The sequence below is a fragment of the Lissotriton helveticus genome, chromosome 3_1, assembly GCF_964261635.1.
Source record: "Lissotriton helveticus chromosome 3_1, aLisHel1.1, whole genome shotgun sequence".
Classification (NCBI taxonomy): Eukaryota; Metazoa; Chordata; class Amphibia; order Caudata; family Salamandridae; genus Lissotriton; species Lissotriton helveticus.
Window position 1 is genome coordinate 632,035,089 of NC_136061.1, and position 23,893 is coordinate 632,058,981.

The window sequence follows — 23,893 nt, forward strand, 5'->3', positions numbered from 1 at the left end:
ATGACCAAATAATCCAATGGGAACTTTTTACTGCCACATTATTAAACTGTCAAGCCGCACCATCAATCAAAAAAGACCACTCCCAGGCTCCGAGACGGAGAAATAGGATCCCAAAAGCACAAAGATACCACCTAAAGCTCCTTAAAAAAATCAATACACTGCACCTTGAGCTCTTTGAGAAGACAGCTAGGAGCCTTAAGTGCCCGTTCACTTTTGAGGAATCAAAGGAAATCATTCAAAAAACTAAAATGGGAAAATAATAAAGAGCAAGAAAATGCAACTTGGGCAAAGCTTCTTCATGACATAAACCATAATGATAGTGCGCCCTTTTTAAAAACGGTGAACACTATAATCCACCCTCAATATGAGGTAATTTCATAACATATATCAGAAGAAATCTGGATTGGATTTTTAAATGAGCATTTCAACTGTCAACCAGGAGGCGTCCCCATATCAGACACTAACAGACGGCTAACAGCAGAACACTCAGGAGCGGACCCCAATGAGATGCCAGCACCGAACATGCCTGATATAGAGGACATACCGGCACACAGGGCCAGAGAGCCTACGCCACTCTTAAAAGAAAAGCAGATCGCAAAAGGGAGAAAAGAAGGGGCGCCGGGCCCGAACAACATCCCACCGGCAATGTTCAAAGCTAAGACGGCTGACTGGGCTGACATCATGCAACCTCTTTTCTTGTAAGGCAGGCAATTAAGCAGACTATTAGAATCTTGGAGAGGCTCCCCAATCGTTCCGATTTATAAGAATGGCGAGAAGGCCCAGACGAGCAACTACCACTTGGTAGTACTGATCGATAATGAAGCAGAATACTTTGCGGGCACTGTCCTAGAGGATCTCACAGCCTCGGCAGAGGACAATGAGACAATGAGATAATACAGCTAAATCAGACAGGCTTCTGCAAAATGGCTGGCACAACAACAAATATCCTCGCAATCTACCTACTCATCGACGCAATCAAGACCACCAACCTCCCACTACATCTATGCTTCATCGACTTTTGTCCTGCATTCAATAACGTTGAGAGGGGCATACTGTGGGGGAAGCTGGCAGACTGGGGAATCCCACAGACCATCCTAAACACCTTCTCACTCCTCCACACAGACACCTGGGTTCAGGTGAAATTGGGTGGCGGAACTCACCTCTCTTCAAAAGTCCCTACAAATAAAGAGGCTTGCATTTTCTATTCCAAATTGCAGTGATTTTTGTGGATTTGCTATTTTTGATTTTAAATGAAAATAAAGCTTATTCAAAGTTCAGAAATAGTTGCCCATACAGGTAAAAATAATGTAAAGGTTTAAATAATGCATTAGAAGACTATGGGCCTGAATATGGGTTTGGCGGAGAGGGTTACTCCGTCACAAATGTCTGCCATATTCCAAGTCCATTATATTCTATGCAATTTGTAATTTGGCAGACGGGATATCCGTCACGTTTGTGATGAATTTTATCACATCGGCCAAACTCGTAAGCAGACCCCACGTTCCTCATTTGTATACACTCATCTGTTGAAACATTTTGATGCACACAAAAGAAGCACGTGTTTTATTTACATGTTTCATAAATACGTGTCCATCCTGTAGTCTTCCCATTTCACACATTCCCCAGAGTCACGGGAATAGCATTTCTGTGTTCAACCTTTAAAATGTGCTCACTTTGCATACAGGGAAATGAAGAGTAAACAAAGGCGTCTGTGTCAGAAGAATTTGCAGTTATTTATTTTATGAAGTTGCGCCACACCAGACCCTCTGTCATTCAACAAGTGGCATATGCTGCATGAAAACAAGTCAAAAGCATTTGGATGGTGATTTTTCAAATGACTCCTCAAGTAGTCTCTGGGGATGCTGCAGCCCCTCCTCCACGCCTTGGTCCAGTGACTTAGGTAATCTGTGCTTAATGTACCAGCCTTTTATGGGTCATCACTGATGATCAAGTTGCCAGGGCTGCTAATTGTGCCTGGGGGATGCTCCCTGCACTGGTGGCTGGGTTGAAAGGATGTTGTTGTTCCTCATGGTGCTATGTCTGCTCAGTGGTACTACTTGCCTTGGCCACTGATGTGCCCAGTTCCTTTGAGTTTTGCACGTCTTTTGTTTCACTTTCCACATAATGAGCTGTACATTATGCACGGTTTCGCAAAAACGAAATATCCGTTCCCACCTCAGAGGGATCATAGGCTGTTAAAATCCTAGGTACCGAGTCCACGTCTGTCGCTGCTACTCGTCAACGCTCAGATATTGTTGCTGTATTCAAGCATTAAAGAGGTGATAATTTTGCCCAAATCATATTAATATCACCTAATAATGGGCGAGGCAAAAGGGGGGTTGTCTGCAGCCACAAAGAAAAATATTACGCTATTAAATGCAGTCGAAATAGATTGAACGATTATTGTGAAGAGAATACTTTGTTTCACTTTGTATGTAAACTTGAGGTTTACATCACTGTGTGCTCAAAGCACACTTTGATTTAAAGCACAACATTTGGAATAATAAATAGTTCTAAATTATGTTGTTTTTAATCTTAAGTACCTCCTAGTAAGAATGTATACAACACAATATATAATATTTAACAATGCTCTGCAGAGTCACTTCTCAATGGAACGAGGTGCTTGCTTCCAGAGGCACTAAATTGTGAATTTTAAGTAAACAAATCTATGAAACTTGGTTTAAAAAAATAACCTAAATGTGTAGACAGTGCTTAATTTGTATAAAAATAGCATGCCAGGGCTCTCTCAGGAGGCCACTGCAGCTTGCACCACCCATTGCCCCTGCCAGCCCTACCAATAATAGTAACAACACAACTACTGTACTACTATAGTAATCACACTCCTACAGGTTTGACAATTAGGACTATTACCGGACCCAAAGCCATAAGTATAGCTTAGGCAGCAGGTTATAGTATTTTTTAATGTATATTGAAGTCATAATTAACTGTTGTTGTGGTCCTCTCTAAATTAGCCAGATAGCGCCATCATGTGGCAGACTGTAACAAGTGCTGGGGTTGACAATTAAGTCCCAGTTCTAAGCACCGGAAGCCACCGGCTCAAATTAAGGGCTGTCAGTGTAGAAAAAAAGAGGCATACCATTCAAAAATCCATCCAGCACCCAGCATACCCATTTAAAATCGTTCTCCTGATTGTTTCCTTGCCTTCCCTGCTTAGAGAGCTTCTCACTATATAAACGTCACATACATAGACACAAGGATTTTTAACATGTAGTCTTGTTTTCTGATAACTATGTTATTGTCATACGTTGTACGCAAAGGCTTTGTTAGAACGGTTAATTAAATGGTGTTTCTATGCTTCAACGCAAGAAAAAAACAGTTTGTTGGTGAAAATGTTTGCCAAAGATCTGCTGATTATGTATTTTCCTTAATAAAGTTCTGCCTAAATTTAATCGGTAGAATACATTTTGTATCTGTGCTAATCTGTTGAAATAGCCATATGAAAATGCCTTTGATATTTTGCTTATAATCACATTTTATTCTCCTAAATGTTCTTTTCTCTTTCTTGCACAATTTGATTTCGTTGTTCATTGACGTATAATTCCAGCTGCACTGCCTATTGCCCTCAGATTACCTATTTTACTGGTTCAGAAACCAAGCAAACATATCTATACGGTTCAGCTGCTTCCTTGATTGCAGTCATGAAACTTGTAAATAAAGGACACATTGCCATGCCAATTTCCTCAGTGTTCCCAGTTTGCTTTACAATAAGTCTATATTAAGCTTAAAGAGCGCAAAGTAGACCTGAGAGGTATTCGTGGAAGAGTAGTGGTCGGGAAAAGTCAGAATTTGGAACGTAGGGTCAAGACCCAGGATGAAAGGTTAAGTCTAGTGGTCGTGTCTGCCTTTCCAAGTAAACTGCCCACTTTCTTAGGGTTCTGGTTAAAGTACTTACTTTTTTACAGCACTCAATACCTGTATTGTGCCTACTTCTAAGATCTTCCCCCAGATATTTTCATATAATGGACAAAAGGTAGAAGTCGATGTCTAGACCTTGCGTTCAGGTCCTGAGGCAGTAGGTGGTTGCTGGGCAATATCCATGATGGATACTGACATTTACAATTGGTGTTTCAGGTCTCAATGCAATTTCTTTGCACTTGGAGGATTGGTTTATTCATTTTGTGAACTTTTCTCTCTACCAGTGCAAGTAGTGAACAGTTAAGCCATGCGCCAGGAGGTAGTAAAGGGGTTGGAAATACTATATGATACAGTAATCAGACTTAATACAATCAATTTCTGGCAGAGGGATATCCTTTAAAAGGGCCTGATTTATAAGAGAGGGTAATAATGCAAGTATGTGTAGTGCAATTATGTAAGTGCCGGGTCTGGTGGATCATTGGACTAATGCGTCCGCTGCAAGATCCTGTGTTAGACTTCATGCTCACATGTTCAAATTCCGGTAGGTCCACTCAGCCTTTTATCCATCTGTGGTTGATAAAATGAGTACCGTTGAGTAAAAATAAACATGTTATTCAGCGCCAAAGTTGCCTACGGGTGAATGTGTGCTTTACTAATACATGTTATTTAAGCAAATCCCAAACTATTCGCTCCAGACTCACAATCCCCTCCGCCCCCAGATTTTGTCTTCTGATGTGTATGTGTATTCAATTTCTCTTTGCATCCACAAAGTGCCTCCACACACGCAAAGTGCATCCACACATTTAAAGTGTATTGCAATGTTTATTTTTTATTTGCATAGTTACTAAAAACCATAGCAACATTTTCTAAAATAGCGAATAAAACTGTTGTTATGTGCCGATAAAACCAATAATACACATAATAAAATGCTGAACAGTGCGTAGATGACTGTGGTTAAAATAGCCCATAAAGACGTTAAAGTGCGTCAATAGTACACGTAATAAAGTGAGTGTAGTCGTTAAAATGCATGTCACAAAACAGAAATACACGTAGTAAGGTGCCGTACAGTGCATACATATTTGGTAACGGCACCTAAAGAATATGGCACCAGCTGACATTTTACACATGAAAAAGATGCTCTTTTCTTATTGCTAAAGAGAGATGCAGCGGCCCGCTTGTAAGCCAATATCTACACAGGCAGCTTATTACTAACATTGCTGACATTGGATTGTCATTTTAGGAATGTTTTGTTCCCCCAGCATAAGACATTTTACCATTCTGCAGTTCATTTGCATGACCCCCAGGTCAAAGCATGCCAGCATCGCTTGCCTTCTAGTGCGAATTCCTTTCAGTTTGAAGTGGGCCTTTAGCATCTGTGTCCACTCTCACTGCTGCTCCTTGCATGTGCAGATTAAGTGCTGAATGTCTTCTTGTTCGGTACCGCACAGCCTGCAACTGCTTTAGATCGATTCCTTCAGCCAGGGAGGGAAGTGCTGAGTGCAATGGAAGAATGCCCAGTCTGAGCCTTAGGAATTTTATTTTATTGGTTCAGGATAATCTTGATTGAAGTATTTTTGAGGTGAGAGTGTTTTATAGGAATTTAGAGTCATCCAGCCATGGGATCTGGTTGAGAAGGTTGCCTTGTCCTTCACCAGTGAGAGTTGTTTTACGCACTTCCAGACCAATTTTTTGAAGGTTAGGTGATGGAGCTGTTTGTTCCAGAGCTCGGTGAGCCTGGCAGTTTCCAGAGATTCCTGTTAGTAGCTTCTTGCACAGGATGCTTGCCTGTGCTGAAGTTCTTGCCATACCAGTTGGTTTAAGGTGTTTGAAGTGGAGGCTCTGATCTTATTCTAGCAGATAATGTAAGTGCCATGCCTGGCCAGGGATTGTTTTAGCAAGCCAAACTCCAGCCTTATTTGAGCTGGTGAGGTGTAGGTCGGGAAGCTAAACATGGTTTAGCTTTAACTAGAGTGCTGTCTAGTAAGTTGGCATCCATACCCCGCTGCCATAAGTTATTGTAGGGAGTAGTTTGGCTTGTACTACCATCAGGAGAGGGCTCAGTGTAGGCCCCATCAGTTTAGATGCGAGATTTTTCATTGATATTGCTATGACCAACCCTCTCCTTCTGAAATCTTCTTTCTGGTGGGTTGTTCCTTGATGTTGATATCTCTGTCAGGGCTATCACGGCATCGTGAGCAAACACATCCAAACAGTTCTGGCTGACTGCGGTGTCGCGGGCCAGCTACGGTGTCAGGAAGACTCGCAAACAGTACCTTTCAGAAATGCGGGGCGTTGACGACCTCTTGTGGAGCTTCCAAAAGAAAGGCGTCTGCAGGCGCTGGTTCCGGAGGTCGGTGCCGGAGTAGTTGGGCCCTTGAAGTCACATGCGTCGAACTCCCCTCTGTTAAAGTCAGGAGCTCTGGCGTCGGCAGGCATCGGGTACTGTGGTGCGAAGTGCAGCAGTGCGGCATGCAGTGCCTTCAGGTCATGGTGCGAGCAGCGGCTCGGTGGCGGCATCAGTTTGCATCGTCGGTGAGACCAAAGTCGCGCTGCGAGGTGCAAGCAGCGGCATCGTCGTGGCTGAAGCGCTGTTGTCGGCTGACGAACTGGAGTCAATGGTGCCGGCGTCAATAGGCCGAGGCTGCAGTGCAGGATGAGGGCGGTGCATTGTGTAATTTTACGAGCTGTGCCCTCGAACCATGGTGCAAGCAACAGCATAGATTTTGGCGTGGAACATCGTCGTTGGGGATACCAAGGCATTGTGGTGAAGTGAGGCGGTGTGGAGTGCGGTGCCCAGAGGTCGCTGTGCGAGCAGCGGTTTGGTGGCAGCGTCAGCACGCGGCATCGGTGAGGCCAGGGTCGCCTTCGGGTTAATTGTGGGTGACCCCATTGTTCTGTCACCCCTACTTAAGAGCTGTTCCTAAAAAGTCAGGCAGTCTATGGCATTGAAAAGAATAAAACAGAATTATGTGAGTTATGCACACCCCTAATTGTGAGGTCTCTTCATGTCAGCAAGATACCATAGTTTCCGTCCTTGGCTTATTTAACAAATGTGTGCATTCTGAGAGTCACATTCCTTGTTGACTTACAAAGTGTCCAAAGCTTTCTAAATGAATAGCATGGGATCTCGAGATCCTCGCTTTCTTGGGTTTAAAGCTACATATGGGAAAATATATCAGCGCCTTGGTTCTGGGGTCACATTGCATATACTTCCGGGCCACATAAGGAGAGGATGATGGTGTGGTATTCACCACACCCAGTAAATGCCAACTTTGTGGGCTTTACTGGGAGTAGTAAACACTTTCTATTTTGAGTATTCTCTCTGTTTATGAGGCACAGCATATGTTACACCGCACTGAATAACACATGCGTCAGTTTTTACCAGGTATTTCCCTCAAAAGGATTGACCTGCTGAAATTAGCCTTTGGAAACTGGACAAACACGATAATAACTGCGAAACTTATGATTTCAATGTGTGCGGTGATAGGAGTACCGTATATATCAGAACTTAACAGCCCACTTGAGGTCGGAGCCATACTGTACATTAAAATGCAGTAACATAACACTAGGCGTTAAGGACTTACAACAGGGAGCCATAGGTTAGAAATCTGCATACAAAAGTGACACTATGTATTATAAGGAAAAAAGTACCCCAACCATACCTAAAGAGAGCACTGTAAGTCAGCTGGTATATAGGGTTTGCTGGTTTCTGCACAGACACACGTGTCAGGGTCTCGGTGACCTGCAATAGAATATGGATTGTTTTGGGGTCTTCATCTTAGATATGTGTAGAGTCCAAATGAAAACTAGCAGATGTCAGTCATGCATGAGAAATTGCTTAAAGTTTGGTAATTTAAAACCGAATAAGCGGAAAGGGCAGAGGGTGGAAGTTTTTTGAGTAGAATAAATATTGTTTCTGTAACTGTTGAGATGGGAGATAGCTGACAAGTGGAGCTATAAATGTGACTCTTCATTCATTATAGGCACGCCATGAGTCACATTCTACACTTGGAGAAGCGGTGTCTGTAAAAAGACGTCAGCTCGAGAAACCATCTACACAACAGTCTAGCACTTTATTCAGTTCATTTCTCTTCATGGTGGACCTCAGCGTGAGCGATACAAATGACAATTCCTTCCCACTGCTGCCAGAAATGCAAGAGGTGTGTGTATCTCAGCACTGAAAGGTAGAGGCAGCTGCGGGCCAGGAGTGAGGTGTATCACCAGAGCTGCATATGGGTATACGCACTGGGCCAGAAGACGAGCTGCAGGCAGGAGTGAGGTGTATCAACAGAGCTGAGGGTGGGTATAAGCACTGGATTAGAGGACGAGCTGCAGGCCAGGAGTGAGGTGCATCAACAGAGCCGAGGGTGGGTATAAGCACTGGGCCAGAAGACGAGCTGGAGGCAGGAGTGAGGTGCATCACCAGAGCTGCATGTGTGTATAAGCACTGGGCCAGAAGACGAGCTCGAGGCCAGGAGTGAGGTGCATCAACAGAGCTGAGGGTGGGTATAAGCACTGGGCCAGAAGACGAGCTGGAGGCAGGAGTGAGGTGCATCACCAGAGCTGCATGTGTGTATAAGCACTGGGCCAGAAGACGAGCTGGAGGCAGGAGTGAGGTGCATCACCAGAGCTGCATGTGTGTATAAGCACTGGGCCAGAAGACGAGCTGCAGGCCGGAGTGATGTTGAAATCTAGTTTGTGAACTGAACATCATCTGCGCCATCTTGTCCATTTCCTCAGACTCACGCACAAATATGCACAGCAGCCATTTTAGGTGCCATGGCCTCTCTGCCTACTGCTGATAGCCAGCGCGTCTCTCCCCCTCACTCCCCGGCCTCGCAAGCATTCCCCCCCCCGCGCCCTGACAGCCCCCGGTCTCTCCTGCTTGGGCCCTAAACGCACCTCCAGACGCGACCCTGCCTCCGAGCCACATCCCGTGCTGAACCCCCACACTCTTTCATCTCATTCATAAAACAGGCCCTTTGATAACCTCTTCCTCCTTGCCCGATTGTCCGGCCTGATCCCAGGCCATCACTTAGCCCAACAGATGCAGTTTATTGCCCCTACAGTAGGACCTCGCCTCACATCAAAGGAGCGGGGATTAATCAATGCCCTCACACCCCTAGATCCGACCGATCGCCCGCATTTCTGTTCCCAGCGGAATGTCCAGCTGCGCGATAGCCATCATGCTGAGATTGGGGTGGGGACTCCTACTGTAGATATGTGTGGGAACGGGCCTGAACCGGGGATGCCTTTTCCGTACTTCAAAGCAATACCACGGATGTCCCAAATGTAATAAAGCCATAAAACTGTGTATAAGAGGCCAGGCCTCAGAGATGCGGTTAGAGCACCTCGAAACGATACCTCGTTGTCCGATCTGATGTGTTCTGCTCCGTCGGAAATAAACTCCTGTTTCCTGCCTTCCAGTCTCCAGCGCCTGCCTCTTTATTTGGTAACCGTGAGTTGGGTGAGAAGCGGCTAACGCCGGGCAAACCTTGAAAAGGGGTAATCGACCTGATCTGCCTGATCCCTTTTTCTACAATTGGCGTCCCAAACGTGGGGCCCATCAGCGACACGTGGATCCAGTGGGAGAGGTCCTGACGACTGAGTGAACGACTGCAACGATCGGGAAGTGCACCTGCCCGATAGACCCTCGTCTGGCAGCCGATCATCGAACTTCACTGGTTCCGAGCAGACCTCTCTCAAGTGATCTACGGTCCTGACTGGGAACCATCAGGAGTGCCACGACAGAAGATAGAGGACGATCGGGCGCTGGAATCGGAAGACAGGAAACTGTCCATGCGGTCCGGGTAAGGTCGTGTAACACGACAAACTGTGAAATATTTGATTGATTGATTGGAAAATACTAGTATTACTCTCCGAATTGTTGGTTCTCTTGGAGATTCTCTGTCTGCAAACGGAGAGGAATAGAAAGTATTCTCTCTTCCTTTGCAGGTAGTGAAGGGTAGGTAACGCAGGCCTTTGCCCCCGTTGTAATCCGTCATGCCTATCTTTCTCCCCCACTGATTGATTGTTTGCCCGAACATTGTTTGTTCCAGGATTGTTTTCTCGAGAATTCTCTGTCTACAAACGGGGAAGGATAAAAGTATTCTGTCCTCCTTTGCAGATAGTGAAGAATAGGTAACGCAGGCTTTTGCCCCCGTTGTAACCCGTCGTGCCTATTTCTTTCTCGCCACTGGTTGTTTGATTGAACGGACATTGATTGTTCGATATTGGTTCTTTGGAGGTATTCTCTGCTTACAAATAACGTGGAATTGAGATATTCTGTCTAGTCTTTGTAAGCAGTGAAAGGGTAGGTAGCGCAGGCTTTTGCCCCCGTTGTAACCCGTCGCGCCTATTTTATTCCTCATTTGATTGATTGATTGTTTGTCCGAACATTGACTGTTTGGAATTGGTTCTCTCTTTGGGTATTCCCTATTTGCGAATACTGTAGAATAGAAATATTCTGTCTAGTCTTCGCAAAGTAGTGAAGGATAGGTAGTGCAGACTTTTGTCCCCATTGTAACCCGTCATGCCTATCTTCTCCCCATTGCTCAGTAGTTGGTTCAGCCCGGACCGCTTATTAGAGGTGGATCATCCGGCTCCTCTGGAGGGCACCCCTAATAAGGATATGTTTTTAAAGTATGGACTAGTCGCCGTAGCTTATAGTAAGTTATGGAATAAATATACTAAAAAGAATCAGGAAAGTCAGTGGCCACTGATAGGATCCTTCGATGACGCAAAAATAAGCGTGCTGGAAACAGCCCTTTGTAACAATAAAACAACGCCCACTATGCTTGATAGTTTCGGCATGTGGCGCAAAGAAGCAGAGCAACGAAAGAAAAGAGAAGAAGCAAGAATAGGAAAAGAGTTACGAAAGGCAGCCCACCTGACCGCTAAGAAACTAGAAGAAGAAATAAAAGAAAGAGAGGAGGCCAGACAAAAGCAGGAATCTGAGTCAGCAGGCCAATGCCCTGTTAGGACCCCCTCTACGCTCTACCCTGACTGCCCTCCAAACAACGGGCGAACGATGAGTTACTGCTAGGTCCTCCGATCATCTACATGCCCCCCCCATATGCCCCCTCCCAACCTCTAGTACAGCACCTGCCAGCTCCGAGTGCAAATGAGAATGACCTTGGAGCTAGTACCCCAGCCCTCACGGCCTCCGCACCGGCCGCATTAGTAACGACATCAGATGAACTCGAGACTAGCAAGCAGCCACCAGCCAGACTGAATAGATTGAGCAAAGATGAGCGGGATGGAATTGACAAGATAGTAAAGACACTGGTAGAACGGAAGGAGAGCGAAGAATACACGATAGATATGCACAATTCACATGCCGGTAGCCACAGACGGCATTTCATTTTACGGTTTAGCTACCACACCCTGAACGCATATGAGGATAGGTATCAGAATCAGGGTCCTGCTAAACTGACAGCTTTATATAGAAAAGTCAATGTTGGAGACGAGGCTGAGCACGACGTGACGGACATCTTCATGCAAACGCTTGAGGTCTTCCGCCACCTCACGGAACATAAACCAGAAGTTAAGATTACAGTCCCTGAAACGACTGGGTCCTCATCAGAAGTAGCCAACACTATGATGCCTATCAGAGAAGCCGCCCCCTACTGGGTTCCCCCGCGAGGTCAGGGAACAAGCGACGATATCAACCACGCAGATGCGAAGGGGAGGGTTGTGTACAACTGGGTTTATCAACCATGGGATCGGCAAGATATTTTAACTTTTAGGCAAACCCTGCCCGATTTAAGAAAGAACCCAACAGCATTTTATACCGAACTAGGTACAGCCTTGGGTTCAACAATAATGACTCTAGCGGACATTGACTTGTTTTTCGGGTTATGTCTGCCGGCTGACGTGTGGAAGCAAATCCGGAAAACCGACCACACAGATCTGTTCGGACATACCTGGAATCAACTCAGTGAACTAGATAGACAGCGAGAGCCCGGAAAGAAACCTGTAAAAGACATACTGGAACTCCCGGACAAAATAGTTCAGAAGCTAAAGACATTGATCCCAGAGAAGAAGGTAGACTGGTCGATAGTCACGGCTTGCCGTCAGAAACCCCAGGAAGACGTATCAGAATACTTCTCCCGATTTGAGACAGTGTTCTCCGACTACAGTGGCCAAGACATGACCACTGCAACCGGACAACACCTATTCGTGCAAAACTACGTAAAGGGTCTATCGCAAGAGGTCTCCCAAAAGTTACAGACGAGCGAGAGTAGTTGGGGGGCCTCCAAACCTGCAGCTATCCTTCAGGTGGCTCAGTACTACGAACACCAAAAGAACGAGAACGATAGGGCGACAGAGAAAAAGAAAAAGGACTTGAAAGAACGAGAGATGATTGCTCAATTGCAGGGAGTGACGACAGGAAGGGAACAGTATAGAGGAAACTACCAGTCGAATGCCCCTAGAAATCCACCCCCTAGAGACCGCACACCCACACCCGGCACTCCACGAACAGACCTCGATGAGAACCAGTGTGCGTTTTGCAAAGGATTTGGCCATTGGAAGTCTCAATGTCCGGTTCTTCTGGAAATGATTAAAAATAAAGAGACGAGGGACATGACGAATGGCCCCAGGACTAGAGGGCAGGGACGAGGGCACACCCACGACACCAACAATGACAGACCTGGCAGACCGAACACGTTTGACCGTCCCCGGCAGAATCAGTGCCAACAGTCTGACTGCGACAATGCCCACGACTTTGCATAGGACTGCCAAGGGCAAGGAAGGGATCCAGTCGAGCTCTATGTTGACCAGCAAGGTCCTTATGTCACTGCTAAGGTCCTAGGTACGAAGTCTCCATTTCTGGTAGACACTGGCGCGACACGTAGTGCGTTATCTAAACGACTGATTCCAAGGGCACCCTTGTCTGGCTCACACATAACATCAATAGGCTTTGATGGAACGCCCTCCACTAACCCCTTATCCGCACCGGTTTCCTTCGACTTGGACAGTAACCCCACTGACACGACGTTTCTGCTTTCCTCCAACACCCCCGATGCCATTATGGGACTTGACTTACTGAAGCATTTCCGAGCTACTATCAGGTGTTCACAGGACGGAGTTCGAGTCATTCTGTACGATAACCCGACTCTGCTCAGACCTCATCCCGCACGACACATGTTCTCCATCTCTGACGCTGACGCATCCTTACTTGACTCTCTACCTCTGTATCTGTGGGCTAAAACTGACGCTGACGTAGGACGAATGATGATCGACCCCGTGCGCTTAACTGTTCGCCAAGATGCGATACTCCCAAAACTCCCACAGTATCGGATATCGCCCGAAGGTGAGAAGGCATTGGTAATGATAATCCAGTCCCTGGTAGAGGCAGGAGTGGTAGAGGAAGTAGTCAGCAATATTTGCAACAGCCCTATCCTACCCATTGTGAAGAAGCAGGGCGAGGGAGATGAGAAAGCGTACCGCTTCATCATCGACCTTCGAGAGGTCAACAAGGTAGTTGTACCTCAGTACCCCATAGTCTCAGATATCGCCACCATTCTGACCCTGATTCCTTCCACAGCCACCACCTTCACTGTAATAGACCTCAAGAACGCTTTCTTCTCCATCCCCATCCACCCAGACAGCCGCTACCTTTTCGGCTTCACGTTAAAATCCCGCTCATATAGATTTTGTAGAGCTCCCCAAGGTTACACAGAAAGTCCCAGCATCTATAGCCAGGCCCTCAAGAGGCAGCTGGACGCCGTTCAGCTACCGGAGGGAATGGTGTTGGTACAGTACGTCGATGACATCCTTTTGGCGGCCGACACCACTCCACTTGCAGTCACAGCCACCATCCAACTCTTGCACTTCCTTGCGGAAAATGGCCACAAGGTCTCCAAGAAGAAGTTGCAATTCTGCCAACCCCAGGTCACCTACCTAGGCCACCTCTTGTCCAAAGACGGGAGAAAGCTTACACCCGATCGAATTCAGGCCATTCTAGAAACCCCTGTCCCAAAGACCCAGAAACAAGTCCGCTCCCTGGTAGGCCTCACCTCCTTCTGCTGGCAGTGGTTGCCAAATTTCAGCCTCATTGTAAAGCCACTACTTTCCCTACTAGCCAAAGATGTCCCCTTCCCACTCCCTTGGACCCCCGAATGCCAATCTTCCTTCAAAGAACTTCGAGACGCCCTTTGTTCTGCACCAGTCCTAGGAACCCCCGATTACACCAAGCCCTTCGCTCTCTACACTCACGAAAGGGAGGGGTGCGCTTTGTCTGTCCTGACTCAAACCATTTGCCCCAAGCAACGACCATGTGCCTATCTCTCTGCCACCCTTGACCCCGTAGTGAGAGCCTTGCCTGCCTGCCTTCGAGCCGTAGCTGCCGCTGCTGTCTCTATCCGACAAAGTGAGGGGATCGTACTCTCGAATTCCCTCACGGTATTAGTGCCCCATGCTGTTGACACCCTCCTAAACCAGACTAAGACGCAACACCTGACTAGCGCACGACTGACCGGATACGAACTGACTCTGCTTGCACCCCACATCACGCTGAAAAGATGCACCACACTGAACCCAGCCACCTTGTTGCCTCTCCCCGAAAACGACCCAAATGTCCCCCCTATACATGACTGTGTGACCCTCACAGACGAACAGACTAGGAGTAGAGTTGACCTCCGAGACACCGCCTTCACAGACCCTGACGGAGAGCTATGGGTAGACGGCTCTTGCATAAAACTCCCCGACGGCACCACCTCAGCTGCCTATGCAGTTACCACAGCCCGAACTGTAGTTGAAACCGCCCGCATCACGCAACGATCCGCACAGGCGGCAGAACTGATTGCCCTCACACGAGCATGTATTATAGCAACAGGGACTACGGCAAACATTTACACGGACAGCCAGTAAGCCTTCGGAGTGGTTCACCATTTTGGACTCTTGTGGAGAGAAAGGGGATTCCTGACGTCCCACGGCACGCCCATCCTCCACGGAGATCTAGTCTCCGCCCTGATTGAAGCAGTTCTCCTCCCCAAACGATTAGCTGTAATCAAATGCCAGGCACACAGGAAGGTGACAGACTTAGTCGGACAGGGAAACGCGCTGGCCGACATCACTGCCCGAACCACAGCTGAGAATAGGACGACGACACGCATGTATGTGACCTGGTCACAAGCAGAAAAATGGACTGACGCTAGGGAAACGATTAGGGACATCCAGATGGCCAGCTCACCACACGAATTGACTGAATGGACACGGGTGGGATTGAAAGACGATGAAGGCTGCTGGCGGACAAAGGACACTAACAAATGGTTGCTACCCAATTCATACCTGAACCCCATACTGACTATGGCTCACTCCCCTGCACACATAGGATCTGCCCCCATGATCGAACTCATCTCCAAGGTCTGGCACAACGACAAAATCCCCGACTCAGCCAGACGCCTGGTCCAGCAATGCCTTATCTGCCTGCAACACAACCCTGGGAAAGGAACTGTGGTACCCCGGGGAGGGTTTGGGGTCCCCGACCATCCTTTTGAGGTCCTCCAGATGGACTACATCCAACTAGAAAGATGCCAAAGCCTGAAGTATGTATTAGTCATTGTGTGTGCCTTCAGCAAATGGGTAGAAGCCTATCCAACCCGTGATAACACTGCCATGACCACTGCCAAGGTACTACTGAAAGAGTTTTTCCCTCGCTACGGTCTTTGTCGAATTCTATGGAGCGACAACGGCCCCCACTTCATAGCTGAAGTTATCCAACTAATCTTGAAAGGGTTGGGTGTAAAACAGAGGTTTCATGCAGTCTTTCACCCCCAATCTGCTGGCTTAGTTGAGCGACACAACGCCACACTGAAACTAAAACTGTCGAAGATAGTGGCCACCACAGGACTTAAATGGCCAGATGCCCTCCCACTGGCATTGCTATCGATGCGCTCCACTCCCACTAAGCACCATTTGACCCCCTACGAGGTTGTATTTGGGCGACCGATGAACCTCTGGACTGCTCCTAAACCGACCTCCATTCACGATGTCCCGGACGTCCTACTGTCTGATTACTTGTGCAAATTGACTAAAACGTTGTCTGTCATTCATCAGCAGGTGCAGCAGGCCATCCCCGATGCTTCCAGGGGTCCGGTCACGATATCCAACCGGGGGATTATGTGCTGATCCGAAATTTCCAACGGGCGAAGAGTCTGGAACCCCGGTGGACGGGCCCCTGGCAAGTACTGATCACCACCCGGACGGCTCTTCGAGTGGAGGGGAAACGACACTGGCTGCACGCACACCACTGTAAGAAGGTCTCCTCGACCCTGGCCACGACAGAAAACGTCAGCACCCAAGAAGAACTGCTGAACAAAGACCGGCCATCACTGAACTGTTATCCTGATACCGAGGCACTCGAACTTGCAAAATTCTCTGATCCCACTGTGCCATCCAGGGAAGGGTATTTCCTGCGTCGAAAGGAGGGAGCTTCGGCTAAGTAGACCACAGACTAAGTTGAATCTCAGAACGGTAGCCTAAACACAACCAAGGGTTACCCGGAGAGAAGCTAAACGAAGTCTGCGGTTCTGCCCACTACCGAGCACCTCGAAGATGATGGAAGCGCCAGATAAGAAGATGATGGAAGCAACCGGAAATACCCACTACCGGAACCCAAAGACTGACAGTATAAAACAAATCGAAGACAATTGCCCTTTTCATTGTCCTCCTCTTTTGCCTCCTCCTCATGACTTCCTTCTGGATCGTGGAAGAGAGCGCACCCGCTCATCAGATATTGCTGACCACTGCACAGCCAACCACTATGAAAGGGCATCATCTGATCTCCCTTTCGCCTCAGCTCCGAGAAAGGCGTAAGGAGTTCTGGAACAATTCCTTCGTGCAACTGTTGCACCAACACAACCTTGCCGCCAACGCCACAAACTGCTGGATCTGCGGGTTGCTCCCGCATGCCACCAGACACTCCATCCCTTTCATCCTTTCCTCTTTCTCAGTTCACGGCTCCTGCCTTGCCTGGTTGATCCTCTTGCAAGAGAGTTACAAGGACAACGCCACTTCTGGTCAAACAGTGTCACACTTCTACCATGGGTTCTGGCTGAACAAAACCGGAAGAACATCTGCTCCCTTTTGTCCTTTGACCTCTGGTTCCTCCTTCCATATGGACATCCCTGCCAAGGAACGAGTTGAAATGCAGGTGTTCCATAATCTAGCCAGACCCACCTTCTCCTACCTACGGAAACGAACTGCTGCCACTCTGACTGTGGCTCTGTCTGTTATCAATGTCACGGGCCTCGTGTGCCTCGAAGGCCTGGGAACACAGCTGGTGGGTCACAGTTCCTAGAAACCAGAACAGAAAAAACCTGCTCAAGTGTGCACTGTTCCTAATGGACTAAGTCCACAGTGTTTGTTCCACAATCAATTCCAAATTCAAATCATATTTAAATTAAATATACCACACACTTTACTTTTGTTTGTTCTGTTGTTTACTTAATTCTCTATTTTGAACTTGTAATCATGTAACTTGTATTCATAAAGATTCACAGTTGATCAACATACAATTACATTAAGTTTACATCTTATATACACTCATGTACATTTCTTCATGTAGTAATCTAACTTCATTATTTATCTCATAAACCACAGTTTGTTGCTGGCCCAATGCATTTCGGAACCGTGGTTCCTTCCTCAGGGGCTGTGTTTCTAATGGAGGGGATACGTCTCGTATACCAGCCTCGCAAAGAAATATGCTGCAGAAACCCGGTCTATAACTTCTTACTGTTGGCGTGTTGAGTGCAATTATGTAACTTGAACGAAGAATGTAAATCACACCGCTTCAGGAATCATGCCGGAAGACGTTAAATCAGGACGATTTTATGAAATGTCGCTTGAAACGAATCTCAACCGTGTGTTCCGCTCCCCTTCGGCAGACTCACGTATCAAGATCTGGAGCATTCAATTAGTTCGAGTTCTTAACCGTGTTAAACAGTTTCACGTCGGACGGATGAGTTCCGCCGCTTATGAAACTGTTTTGCCGTGTGGGCACATTTACAGGGTCACAGTTCCTGCCACATCACCAGAACATTGGACTCAATTGATCCCCCCTCCTTTGTTGCTTCTCCGAATATGTACTTTGTTTGTGGCACCAAAGCTTACACTTGGCTTCCAAAAGGTTGGGGGGGTACTTGCTACATCGCCTTCATTCTCCCTCCAACGTACGTGGCCCCAGCAAACCATCACCGGCAGAAGCGCGCAAGAGACATTGAACAAGCCGACTCCACCGGAGCACAGTTCCTGGATGCAGTGAAGGGACTTGTTCCTCTGTGGGGCCCAATGGCAAACAGCCGCGCCATCCGACACCTGACCCAGGCAGTAGAAACGACCATGAACATCACGGCTGGCATCCTCACTAACAATACGGCCGAGCTTCAGGCAGTCCGCCTGGTGGCTCTTCAGAACCGCCTTGTTCTAGATGTGGTTCTAGCTGACCGTGGAGGAGCATGCCGCATCATCGGATCCAGCTGTTGCACCTACGTGCCAGATATCTCGCCCTCAGTCTACAAAGCAATCGAGCACCTCCACAGACTTTCCTCAGTGGTTCACCAGGAGCAGGAAGGATGGTCGCTTGGGAGCTGGTTCTGGGGTACTTTGAAGGACTGGGGATGGAGGTTGTTTACATTTATATTGATACCGGTCGTGGTACTGTGTGGGTGTTGCCTAGGTATTCAATGCTTGCCACCTTTGTGTTCACTCATTGCCAACTGCATGTGCCCTAAGACTTTGGACTTCGGAACTGAGCACATGAGTCCCCTCTATGAGGTAGAAATACGTGGCCTTATGGGGATAGATCCGAATTGACAAGTTGGCGAGACATGTTAAAAGGGAGGACTGTTGAAATCTCGTTTGTGAACTGAACATCATCTGCGCCATCTTGTCCATTTCCTCAGACTCACGCACAAATATGCACAGCAGCCATTTTAGGTGCCATGGCCTCTCTGCCTACTGCCGATAGCCAGCGCGTCTCTCCCCCTCACTCCCCGGCCTCGCAAGCATTCCCCCCCCCGCGCCCTGACAGCCCCCGGTCTCTCCTGCTTGGGCCCTAAACGCACCTCCAGCGCGACCCTGCCTCCGAGCCACATCCCGTGCTGAACCCCCACACTCTTTCATCTCATTCATAAAACAGGCCCTTTGATAACCTCTTCCTCCTTGCCCGATTGTCCGGCCTGATCCCAGGCCATCACTTAGCTCAACAGATGCAGTTTATTGCCCCTACAGTAGGACCTCGCCTCACATCAAAGGAGCGGGGATTAATCAATGCCCTCACACCCCTAGATCCGACCGATCGCCCGCATTTCTGTTCCCAGCGGAATGTCCAGCTGCGCGATAGCCATCATGCTGAGATTGGGGTGGGGACTCATACTGTAGATATGTGTGGGAACGGGCCTGAACCGGGGATTCCAAAGATGCCTTTTCCGTACTTCAAAGCAATACCACAGATGTCACAAATGTAATAAAGCCATAAAACTGTGTATAAGAGGCCAGGCCTCAGAGATGCGGTTAGAGCACCTCGAAACGATACCTCGTTGTCCGATCTGATGTGTTCTGCTCCGTCGGAAATAAACTCCTGTTTCCTGCCTTCCAGCGCCTGCCTCTTTATTTGGTAACCGTGAGTTGAGTGAGAAGCGGCTAACGCCGGGCAAACCTTGAAAAGGGGTAATCGACCTGATCTGCCTGATCCCTTTTTCTACAGTGAGGTGTATCAACAGAGCTGAGGGTGGGTATAAGCACTGGGCCAGAAGACGAGCTGCAGCCTGCAGGCCATAAGTGAGGTATATGGACAGAGCTGAGAGTGGATATCAGCACTGGGCCAGAAGACGAGCTGCAGGCCACTACTGAGGTGCCTTGACAGAACTGTGTCTGGGTTTCAGCGCTGGACTAGTAGTGGCCACTGCGGGATAAAAGTGAAGGGCACTGACAGAGCTGTATGAGGAGCCCAGTACTGGGAACAGAGGCAGCTTTTAATATAGCCGTATAGCCCGCCGTAGTGGGCCATACCGGCTATTAAAAGCCTGCTGAATCGTTAAAGGCCCGAGCCGAAGGCGAGGGACTTTAATGAGACAGCGGGACTTTAACAGCCGGTATAGCCCTGCTACGAAGGGCTATAAGGCTATTAGAATATTCTGCCACTAGAGGGCAGAGTGTTCTAACAAATTAAACAAAGGGTTCTCGAAGCTCGAGGGGATATAAATCCCCTCGAGTTTCGAGAAGCCTTTGTAGAACATTGGAATGTTGCTCTGCAGGCCTTTACCGGCCCGTAGAAGCAGGGAGCACTACATTGTCTGCAATGGAGCTCCCAACATTCCAATGTTCTAATCAGGATTGAGTGTCCTCTACAAGGCTGTGTGTGGACAGTAGCACTGGACTAGCCAGGGTTGATGCAAGTCGGGAGTGGGGTGCTCTATCTGACAGCTGTGTGTGGGTACCATTATTGGACTAGAGGGGGATGTTGTCTGCCATTACTGAGATGCATTAACCACATGCGTGCTGCGGTCATTTTTGCGCTGTGCGTCTTTTTTCCAAAAGCCGCGTTACATGACGAGCTGAGCTCGTCATGAGCATGCGAGCGGCGCAACTCATGACGAGCTCAGCTCGTCATGAGCATGGAAGGGGTTAACAATGCACTAGAACTCTGGGTGGATCCCAGCACCAGTCCATCAGAGCCTTGAGGCCGGCCAGGAGTGAGGCACTTTGACAGATCTGTGTACGGATCCCAGTACCGAAGCAGAGGGGTGGCTGCTGGTCAGAAGTAAGGTCCATTGGCAATGGAATGACAGCATCAGAAACGCAGACCCAGCAGCAGGTCAGTGCTGAGGTGCACTGGAAGAGCTGTGGTTGCATCCCAATACTGCAGTAGCAGGAAGTGCTGCTGGTCTGGATTGAGGTACATCATTAGAGCTGTGTGTGGGCCTCACAATCAGACAACAAATGGAGCTACAGGTCAGAAGTAAGGCTCAGTGACAGAGATATGTGTGATCCTAGCAGAGGCAACATGAAGCCGTGAGAGAGGTGCACTGACAGAGCTGTATGCATTTCTCTTTCCTGAACTAACAGAGGCAGCTACAGGTCAGAAGTAAGACTCAGTGACAGATATGTGTGCTCCTAGCAGTAGACTAGCAGAGACAACATGAAGCCAGGAGAGAGGTGCACTGGCAGAGCTGTGTGCTTTTCTCTTTTCTGAACTACAAAGGCAGCGGCCGGTCAGGGGTGGATGGATTGACAGAGCTGTTCTTGGCTCCCTGTTCTGAAATGACAAGGAAGCTGTCAAATAGGAGTGGGGTGCACAGGCAGCTGCACCCCAGGCCCTGCACTAGGTGGAGGTGCATCAGGATCGAGGTGCACTGGCAGAGCTGTGGGGGTCCTTCTGCTGGCTGATCTGAGAGCCCTGCAGGTCTGCAGTGAGAGGCATTGATGGAGGTGTGTGTGGGCATCAGTACTGAAAGAGGAAAGGTCATTTGAGAGGTGTCCTGGCAGAGATGTGTGGGCACCATCACTGGCACAGCAGAGGGTAAGAGGTCAGGAATGACGTGCATGGTGGCACTGGAGGTCCAGTTTTTAAAAAGCACTGCTTCATCTGGAAACTGCATGAACAGGAAGTAGTGTCACTGACAATTGGTGACAACACCCTGCTAGTATACCAGCAGGGGGCACTAAAGAGGCAGGGCAGGACATGCAAGGAAAGCTAGAGTCCCCTCAACTAGGAAGGGCCAGAATTCAGTCAGCCTTTCCTCCCACCTCCCGCCCCTCCCCCCTCAGAAGACCCCGGGGCTTGCGCGGCACCTGTTGGTCCTATGCCAGAATCCCGCTGCTGTCCTCCTTCACGCCACTATCTCAATGCACCGTTTGTTTCAGTTCCTCTTGCATTCTGCATACGGTGGCCTTTTCTTAAATCGCTGCATGCCAAGCGCTAATTACCAGTCAGCAGGCGCTGCATTTGCAGAATTCAGGAAAAGCTTGTGGGCGCGCAACTGGGCCTGCCCGCCATGCCGTAAGGCCTTTGTCTCAGAGCTGGGCTGCGCATTACACTGATGGGGAGACCCCACTATGTATGTATGGGGGGTATCTGTAGTTTGAACTCAGCCACGACAAGCATAAAGTCAACGAGTGATAGGAGAGGCAGCTAGTTTGTGGAGGGTTAATGCGTTGTGAGATAGATGTATAAAATGAAGTGAGTTTGCACCTCTTTCCTAAACTGGAGCAGCATTAGAGCAGTCTTGGTGTTGTTCCAGATCCCGGGTGCATAAATAGAAAAGGCCTGCTTTCTTGTTTTCCTTTTTTACCCTTTTTATTCTGTAGTCTGATGGTCTTCTGGTGGTGGGTGTGCAGAGAGCCACCAGAGATGGTGAGCTTGTCTGCAAGATAAGCGGGGGTGCTGGTCATGATGGCTTTGTAAATGATGCAGCCGGTTAGGAAGATGGTGTGGAAAAGTAGGGGGAGCCAGTAGCATGGTGGAGATGTCATCAGATTTTTTCAATCCTTGAGTAAGATGTGCTGCACGTAGGATGCCCTTAAGGGGTGCCAGTGGGGAGTCTGGGAGGCCGTTGAGTAGGGTATATAGTAGAGTGGGAGGTCTTCAATACCAGTTCTAAAGTCACTTTCTAGAAGGAACAGTTTCACTTTTTTTTAGAAGAGAGAGTTGGTAGCAGGCTGTTTTTGTTGTTTTGGCAGTGAATTTTTTGAGGGTGAGGTTGGTGTCCAGGGCGAATCCAAGTGACTTGACATTCGGTGACTGTTGAGGTTCGAAGCTGTTAAGGTTCATGCCTTTGAGCCATGTTTGAACTGTTTCTTGTTTGTTGTTCGTGGCAAATAACAGGAATTCTGTCTTGGTTGTGTTGAGCGATGCAGCCTGATTTGAGCTAGATGTCTAACAGCACTACAACCTGATTCAGTGGGAAACATCCTTTACAACGAAACTTTTGCAACGCAGTGCTTTTACAACGCAGGATTCACAACAAAAACCATTACAACGCATTGCGCTGGGGGGCGCTCTAGGATAGTGAATAGATTTAATTTACTATCCAACACCTTCCCTAGTGTCCACGGGGACTGGAGTTGGAATAGTAAATTAAACTACTCACTATCCAGCACCCCAAAGCGCTATGCGTTGTAAAAACTGCGTTGTAACAGCATGCGTGGTAAAAGCATGCGTTGTAACGTCATACATCCTGATTCAGTACTACAAAAGCATTCTAAGATGACGACCAGCACATTGCAAAACTCCAAATTATATAAATAAATCTTCACACACACCTCATCACCAAAGACTTTGGAATCACATTAGGCGCATGTCAATGTGCAAAGTCGAGCTACATATTATTAATTTAACATTTGTTTTTGGGAATTTCATCAGCCGTGTGTAGTGAGATGCTTGCAACATTTAAAAAAGAGGGACATCTTTAGTGGCAGTTATGCACGAAAAAACAATACAGAGCAATGGCTCGACTGGTGCAGCTCAAAAGGATTTCCCTCATACCTTTGTAAACGTGATTGATTGATTAATTTAAGATTTATAAAGTGCCTGAATTACCCCCTAAGGGGTGTCGCCGCGCTCGCGAACTGCTTAGTCAGTCAGCAACAGGGGTATGAGTTAAAACAATGTAGTCTTCATAAGCCTACGGAACTGAAGGTGATCAGAGCAATCCCGCAAATGTATAGGATGTTGGCTCCAGAAGATAGGGGCTAAGTGGAAGAAGGCTTTCCCCCCTAGTCAAGCTTTTTTACATCGTGGGACCACAAGTAGGGATTTGGTCCCTGAGCGTAGTGTCATAGGAGGCTGATATATTTTTTTTATTTCTCTGCCAGCTAACTGGGGTCTTGTCATTTACGGCTTAATGCACAATTAAGCAGATCTTAAAGTGAAATCGTTTCTCCACTGGCAGCCAAAGCAATCTCTGCAAGAGAGGGAGGGAAGGGGTAAGAGCAGGGGCATTGTAGACCAGTCGGGCAGCGGTGTTTTGGACCACTTGCAATTTGTTCAAAGATGCTTCACTAGCTAAGA

The 23,893-nt window shown here is 47.9% G+C and overlaps 1 protein-coding gene across 2 annotated transcripts in view; it reads left to right on the forward strand.

Moving 5' to 3' along the window:
- Window positions 1-23,893, forward strand: part of KCNQ4 (potassium voltage-gated channel subfamily Q member 4) — a 1,096,614-nt gene that overhangs the window by 316,160 nt on the left and 756,561 nt on the right. The gene's annotated exons all lie outside the window — the stretch shown is intronic.